At 43.1% G+C, this 8,000-nt stretch overlaps 1 long non-coding RNA gene across 1 annotated transcript in view; it reads right to left on the bottom strand.

The window, feature by feature from the left end:
* Positions 1–619: 619 nt before the first annotated feature.
* The window catches only part of LOC112399145 (uncharacterized), a 48,095-nt gene continuing 40,714 nt past the window's right edge, over positions 620–8,000 (bottom strand). Inside the window, exon 3 of the long non-coding RNA XR_003003179.1 lies at positions 620–686. This is a non-coding gene — a long non-coding RNA (uncharacterized LOC112399145). The remainder of the gene's footprint in view (positions 687–8,000) is intronic.

Here is an 8,000-nt window from a genome sequence, read left to right as displayed (position 1 = left end):
CCACGGTTAGCCGGGAGGGAGTCCGGGAAAAAGTCTGGACCTGCCGAAGAGGCAAGAGACTTTTTCTTGCCTCTTTGTTTCCTGGTGCGCGAGGACAGGGTATTAAGAGCGCTGCTTAAAGGAGCTCCAGAGACGGGCGCGAGCCGCGGCTAACATCGCGGACCCTAGAGACGGGCATGAGACGCTAAGGCTGCTGCTGCCGCTACGAAGAAGCCTGTGTGTGAGCACAGGTCACTATTCACACCTCCCCTCCCGGGTGACTGTGCAGCCCGCCACTGCCAGGGTCCCGTGATCCAGGGATACCCTAGAGACGGGCATGAGACGCTAAGGCTGCTGCTGCCGCTACGAAGAAGCCTGTGTGTGAGCACAGGTCACTATTCACACCTCCCCTCCCGGGAGACTGTGCAGCCCGCCACTGCCAGGGTCCCGTGATCCAGGGAAAACTTCCCTGGGAGAACACACGCGCGCCTCAGGCTGGTGCAACGTCACGCCGGCCTCTGCCGTCGCAGGCTCGCCCTGCACTCCGTGCCCCTCCCTCCCCCTGGCCTGAGTGAGCCAGAGCCCCCGAATCAGAAAAAAAAAGAAAATGTGCTTTTATTCACCTTTTTGCAGGTCAAGTGTGGTAGTGTATGGCTGACCTTGGAAGCTTGGAGGAGTTGACGCATATTGATTTGGGAGCTCTGAAACTAAAATTGCAATTGATTTAATATATTGTACATGCACATAGCTCTTTTATTTGACTTATGTCACTTGACTTTCACAATAGCTTATGAGTCAAATGTGACAGACATTATTTTCATTTAAAAAGATGAAAACTGGACTCAGAAGCTGGACTTGCTTCAAGTGATATAATTAGAAAATCAAGAAATCATATTTGAACCCAGATTTTATGATTTCAGAAGAGATTATCTTACAACAACATAAAATGCTTCTGTTTTCTATTTTTTCCTCAAAAGTAAATCATATAAATATTATTTTAAAAGAAAAGTAATCTGACATTCTCTTAGTGTCACCATAATTTTTTTAGTGCAGTGCTGTTCAAACATATACATATATCCGAGGTGATATAAATTTGCAAAGTTTATACCTCTCAGATAAAAAAAGAAAATGGAGAATTTCTAATGTGAGAAGGACTCGACCTGTTGTTGTCTTTGAATATGGAAGAAGTATGCAACAAGCCAAAGAATGCAGGTAGCTTCTAGAAGCTGGGAAAAGCCCTCAGTCAACAGCCAGCAAGGAAACAGGGATCTCAGACCTACAGTTAAGAGGAACTGAATTCTGCCAATAACCAAATGAGTAAGACACAGATTTCCCCCTAAAACCCTCAGAAAGAAATGCAGCCAGCCAACTCCTTGATTTTCACCCAATGAGACTCATATCGGATTTCTGACCTACAGAACTATAATATAATAAATGTGTTGTATTAAGCCTCTAAGTTTGTGATAAATCTGTTATGGCAATAATAGAAAACTAATACAGAATCAGTGCAAAAAAAGCTGGTGCACTTCCAAGAAAGACGAAGGACTGAGATATGACAGCATGTCAGGAAGTAAGATTACCAAGAAAGGAACTTATATCACATTTTCCTTTTAAAGATGATCAATCTAAAGTATTATAGGAAGGTGCTTGCGTAATGAGAGGCAAAAAATGGCTAATCACACAGAGAAAGGTGCTTAAGGAGATTCTGCACATGAAGCTGTTAAAAAACCTCTTCTTTGTGGGTGAAAACTTCCCTCGTGGGGGTTGCGGGCAGACTATCAACCCCTGAGCAGAGGTTAGTGGTCGAGCACATTTCTCAGTGGGCTTAGGAATCTCTGGCCTAGGAAGTATCATGACTGTACACCTTCCTGCCAGCTCCTCTCTATTCTGGGAAGAGTCATGGCTGTACACCTTCCCTCCTGTCATGTATTTCTCTTATATTCTCCTTCTCTCCTGACTTCTTGGACTCTGTTGATCCTTGAGCCTCCTGGCCAGCTTTGCCAGCATGTTGGGTGTTACCTCTTTTACTTCTGTGGAGAGGCAGCCCTCTTCAACATCACAAGGACCATATCCTGAGAGGAGCTTTTGCCTTGTATTGTTATCACTGCCTTGTGGTGCTCCAGTTCTACATTATTTGTTTCTCTTTCTTTTGTTTCAGTGATAAAGGTAATCCGTTTAGTTGGCTCAGGGCCTAGGTCTCTTCCCTCCCTCTCTGAAGGATTTAGGCCCTGAGACTCTAATTGCTTTTTCTCACCCTGGCTCTTGTTCCTTTCCTTGACTAATCCAAGGGGCCTCCTCAGGCTCACCGACCAGGCAGATTTTGGGTGCTCACAGAGACCCCACTGTTGACACTGGGAGAACACCAGGACAAATAACTACCACCTGGCCAGGATGCAGCAGACCCACGTCTTGTCAAGACATCCTAATAAAAAATGGGGGTGACTACAAGCATCCTGAAGGACTGCCCACTAAGATGCACATTAGCTAATTGGGGAAAATTTAGACAGGATGGTTTAAGAAAAAATTAATTTTCTTTTGCAATATTCATGGCCCAAATACAAACTAGGGGACTAAGAGATCTGGCCAAAAAAGATGGGTCATTGAATTACAATACCATCTTGCAGTTGAGCCTATTTTTTAAAAGGAAAGGTAAATGAGGGGAAGTCCTATACATCCAAATGTTCATGACCCTATTCCAAAATCCAAGTCTAAATAACTCCTGCTTGGTGTGCCTGGCTCATATCCCTTCAAAGTGCCTTCTTCCCCAAAGGAGCCTGATGTTTTAGATCATCTCTTTATGAGTCCATCTCCTTGAGGTATACAAATGGGACAGTCTTCCAGATCATCTACCCCTAATGCCCCATCTGAGGAGCTGGAGAACCCAGACCCCCATCAATCAGCTCATGCATTTGGCCTTTGGAGTATTTAACAATTGAGATAGGGTTGAAGACACAAAAAGGATTCAGGGATGAAACTGAGGGGGGCTCTGTGGAGCTCCCGTGTTTGAAGGCCTTTTTGCTCCCTGTTTCTCATAGGTAAGACCTCCATGACCTTCCCTGAGTTCCAGAGGGCATATTTGAACAGCTGTTAATCAAGGGAGAAGCAGCCAAGAAACCACCTGACGCAAGAGTAAAGGGAACAACAAAAAAACCCTCACAAAATCAAAACCAAAACCAAACCCCCCCAAATAATTTTTTTTTTTAAAAAGATCATTTAAATTTCTGTCCCTAGGGTCTTCAGAACCATTTTTTTTTTAGATTCCAAATATATGTGTTAGCATATGGTATTTATTTTTCTCTTTCTGACTTACTTCACTCTGTATGACAGTCTCTAAGTCCACCCATCTCACTACAAATAACTCAATTTCATTTCTTTTTATGGCTGAGTAATATTCCATTCTATATATGTGCCACATCTTCTTTGGGACACATAGATTTTTGAGGCGGGAGCCTGCTGTGTCCCCCTTTGCCTGGCAAAGCAATAAAGCTATCCTTTTCTACTTCACCCCAAACTCTGTCTCGGAGATTCAATTTGGTGCCTGTGTACAGAGGAGCTGAGCTTTCAGCATCAGGGACAACAGCAAAAAAGCACAATTACTGGTGGCAGCCCTAAGACTTGCACCACCTCAGGGTTACCCTCCCTTGTGAAGACCCCTGGTGAGGACAGGATAGAGGAAGGCTAGATCAGAGCCACTGTCTTGCTGAGAAAGCATCTGTTTTAAGAGTAGCCAGGAGGGCCACTGGAAAGACTAATGCTCCCTGTATGGGAAAAGTCCACTGGGACCCTGTGCAATACACAACTAGAATGCAACTGGAAGCAGAACTGCCTCCAGTCCCGAACAGGACTCAGGCTCCCAAACCAATCATGGCCAAGAGGACGAAGACTGATGGGGCCCGGACCCTCCCTGTCTCTCAAAGCACACCTGGTCATTTCTCTGGAGGAGCCTCGGGTAACACTTGACGTGGCAGGTAGGAAAGTTATCCTCTTATTAGATATGTGGGCCACCTACTTTGTGCTGACTGATTTCCCAGGACTCTAGTCCCCCCAATCCTGTATGATAATGTGGACTGATGGAAAGCCCTAAATCAAGCGATTCACCCCTCCCCTCAACTGCTTTATAGGAAATTGTACCTTTGCGCCTCAGTTTCTGCTCATGCCTGAGTGCCCCGTCCCCTTACTGGTGTCAACGACAAATTGTCACTTGCCGTTGACATTTGCTTTCTACCTCTACAAAGATTAAATTATGAGCTGCTGCAGCTGCTGACTTTCAACACCCCCTGAAAGGAGTTCAGGGTGGAAAGCAAAAATGAGGCACTCTGTGCTCTGGGAAAAACTGGCAGAACAGGTCTTCAGACAGTTAGATATTTTTAGAAGACGATTTTATGAGCCCAATTCTTGTATCTCCTCATATCTAGAAAAGCACTAAAATCCTTAAAGGTGATTCTGCACCTCGTGACTAGCAGTACCTTCACCAGACTATCAGAACCTTCTGCAAAAAATATGTGCACATGTACTCCCCCTTCACCAAAATCACATATATACTGACCTTCCCCCCTACCTCTCTGGAGCAGTTTCTCAGAGCTACCTGAGATGCTGTCTCTCAGGCTATAGTTCTCATTTTCCCCAAATAAAAACTCACAACACTCACATTGTGATTATTTTTAAGTTGGCATTGGGAAGGGACTTACTAAATTCCAGACAGTCCAAGCTGGAGACTCTCACAGAAAAAAGACCCACCAAGAGAAACAGTTGCTCTTGGCCAGAAGAATCAACCTCAGTCCCCAACCAGAAGAGGTCTCCATTCCACCCCGTCTAAGTTTTTAAACTATGGGCTGTTAAACTGGTTCACAGTGCTAGAACAAAAGGTCGCGATCCTCTGTACCCAGACTCCCAGTAACTCTTTGCCTTTGGGTAGACAAATTCAGACACTCTAATGCCATGAATGCTTCCATTCGGTGTGTTTATAAAATTCAAGCCATGGATGCCTACAGGATAAAAATTGAATGGACAAAAATTTGGGCTAAAAGTTGTCCAGCTATCTTTAAATATGGGATCACATGAGCCTGTAGACAAGCCTCTTCAGATCAAAGGCTGAACTGAGGGCCACAATTAAATAATTTCTTAAACCCAGGGAGGATTCCCAAAAGTGTTTGTAAATAGATTACCAAAGTAGGAGGCCACTGATCTGACTAAACTAACCATACCTGATAGGAAGTTTTGGGGAGGCCCTCTCCCCTAAGCTAAAACATTCCAATATAAATAAATGGGTCCTTCAATATCATTGAGATAGTCACCCAATTCTTTGAAAAAGAAAGAAAAAAAAACTGTCCTTGCACCACCTATCGCACCCCTCTAGGTGATAACAAAGCACCAAGCTGATCTCGCTGTGCTATTCGGCTGCTTCCAACTAGGTATCGATTTTACATTTGGTAGTGTATATATGTCCATGCCACTCACTCACTTTGTCACAGCTTACCCTTCCCCGTCCCCAAATACTCAAGTCCATTCTCTAGTATATCTGTGTCTTTATTCCCACCTTACCCCTAGGTTCTTTTTTTTTTAAACATCTTTATTGGAGTATAATTGCTTTACAATGGTGTGTTAGTTTCTGCTTTATAACAAAGTAAATCAGGTCTACATATACTTATGTTCCCTTATCTCCACACTCTTGCATCTCCCTCCCTCCCACCCTCCCGATCCCACCCATCCAGGTGGTCACAAAACACCCAGCTGATCTCCTGTGCTATGCTGGTGCTTCCCACTACCTATCTATTTTATGTTTGCTGGTGTATATATGTCCATGGCACTCTCTCACTTTGTCACAGCTTAACCTTTTTTCGGAGTGTTCGCCCCTCTGTTATATTTAGGAAGATTTTGAGGATAGGTGTTAGCTCTTCTCAAAATGTTTGATAGAATTCGCCTGTGAAGCCATGTGGTCCTGGGCTTTCGTTTGTTGGATTTATTTATTTATTTTTGTGCACAACACAGGCCTCTCTCTTTAGTGGCCTCTCACGCTGCGGAACACAGGCTCCGGAAGCACAGGCTCAGCGGACGAGGCTCATGGTCACAGCCATTCCATGGTGCCCGGGATCCTCCCTGACTGGTGCATGAACTTGTGTCCACTGCATCGGCAGGTGGACTCCCAATGACTGCGTGAACAGGGAAGTTCTGTTGGAAGATTTTAAATCACAGTTTCAATTTCAGTGCTGCAATTGGTTTATTAATATTGTCTATTTCTTCCTGATTCAGTCTTAGCAGGTTGTGCATTTTTAAGAATTTGTCCATTTCTTCCAGGTTGTCCATTTTATAGGCATAGAGTTGCTTGTAGTAATCTCTCATGATCTTTTGTATTTCTGCAGTGTCAGTTGTTACTTCTCCTTTTTCGGTTCTAATTCTATTCACTTGAGTCTTCTCCCTTTTTTTTGTTAATGAGTCTGGCTAATGGTTTATCAATTTTGTTTATCTTCTCAACAAACCAGCTTTTAGTTTTATTGATCGTTGCTATCGTTTCCTTCATTTCTTTTTTTTTTTTTACATCTTTATTGGAGTATAATTGCTTTACAATGGTTTGCTAGTTTCTGCTTTATAACAAAGTGAATCAGTTATACATATACATATGTTCCCATATCTCTTCCCTCTTGCATCTCCCTCTCTCCCAACCTCCCTATCCCACACTTTTAGGTGGTCACAACACACTGAGCTCATCTCCCTGTGCTATGCAGCTGCTTCCAACTAGGTATCTACTTTACTTTTGGTAGTGTTTATATGTCCATGGCACTCTCTCACTTTGTCACAGCTTACCCTTCCCCCTCCCCATATCCTCAAGTCACTTCTCTAGTAGGTCTGTGTCTTTATTCCTGTCTTACCTCTAGGTTCTTCCTGACATTTGTTTTTCTTAAATTCCATATATATGTGTTAGCATATGGTATCTGTCTCTTTTTTCATAATTCTGAAGTGAAAGAATCTTTATTATTATTATTTTTAACAGCTTTATTAGGGTATAATTGCTTTACAATGGTGTGTTAGTTTCTGCTTTATAACAAAGTGAATCAGTTCTACATATACCTATGTTCCCATGTCTCTTCCCTCTTGGGTCTCCCTCCCTCCTACCCTCCCTATCCCACCCCTCCAGGAGGTCACAAAGCACCGAGCTGATCTCCCTGTGCTATGCGGCTGCTTCCCACTAGCTATCTACCTTATATTTGGTAGTGTATATATGTCCATGCCTCTCTCTTGCTTTGTCACAACTTACCCGTCCGCCTCCCGATATCCTTAAGTCCATTCTCTAGTAGGAGTGTGTCTTTTTTTTTAAACATCTTTATTGGGGAGTAATTGCTTTACAATGGTGTGTTAGTTTCTGCTTCATAACAAAGTGAATCAGTTATACATATACATATGTTCCCATATCTCTTCCCTCTTGCGTCTCCCTCCTTCCCACCCTCTCTATCCCACCCCTCCAGTCGGTCATAAAGCACAGAGCTGATCTCCGTATGCTATGCGGCTGCTTCCCACTAGCTATCTACCTTACGTTTGGTAGTGTATATTGTCCATGCCTCTCTCTCACTTTGTCACAGCTCGCCCTTCCCCTCCCAACATCCTCAGGTCTGTTCTCTAGTAGGTCTGTGTCTTTATTCCTGTCTTACCCCTAGGTTCTTCATGACATTTTTTTCTTAAATTCCATATATATGTGTTAGCATATGGTATTTGTCTTTCTCTTTCTGACTTACTTCACTCTGTATGAAAGACTCTAGGTCTATCCATCTCATTACAAATAGCTCAATTTCATTTCTTTTTAAGGCTGAGTAATATTCCATTGTATATATGTGCCACATCTTTATGCATACATCTGATGATGGGCACTTAAGTTGTTTCCATCTCTGGGCTATTTTATTTTATTTATTTTTTTTTTTTTAAACATCTTTATTGGGGTATAATTGCTTTACAATGGTGTGTTAGTTTCTGCTTTATAACAAAGTGAATCAGCTATACATATACATATGTTCCCATATGTCTTCCCTCTT

This window comes from Neophocaena asiaeorientalis, unplaced genomic scaffold (assembly GCF_003031525.2).
Source record: "Neophocaena asiaeorientalis asiaeorientalis breed wild unplaced genomic scaffold, Neophocaena_asiaeorientalis_V1.1 scaffold924, whole genome shotgun sequence".
Taxonomy (NCBI): Eukaryota; Metazoa; Chordata; class Mammalia; order Artiodactyla; family Phocoenidae; genus Neophocaena; species Neophocaena asiaeorientalis.
The sequence above is the reverse complement of the archived record's forward strand: the minus strand, read 5'-3'. Positions and strand labels throughout refer to the sequence as shown.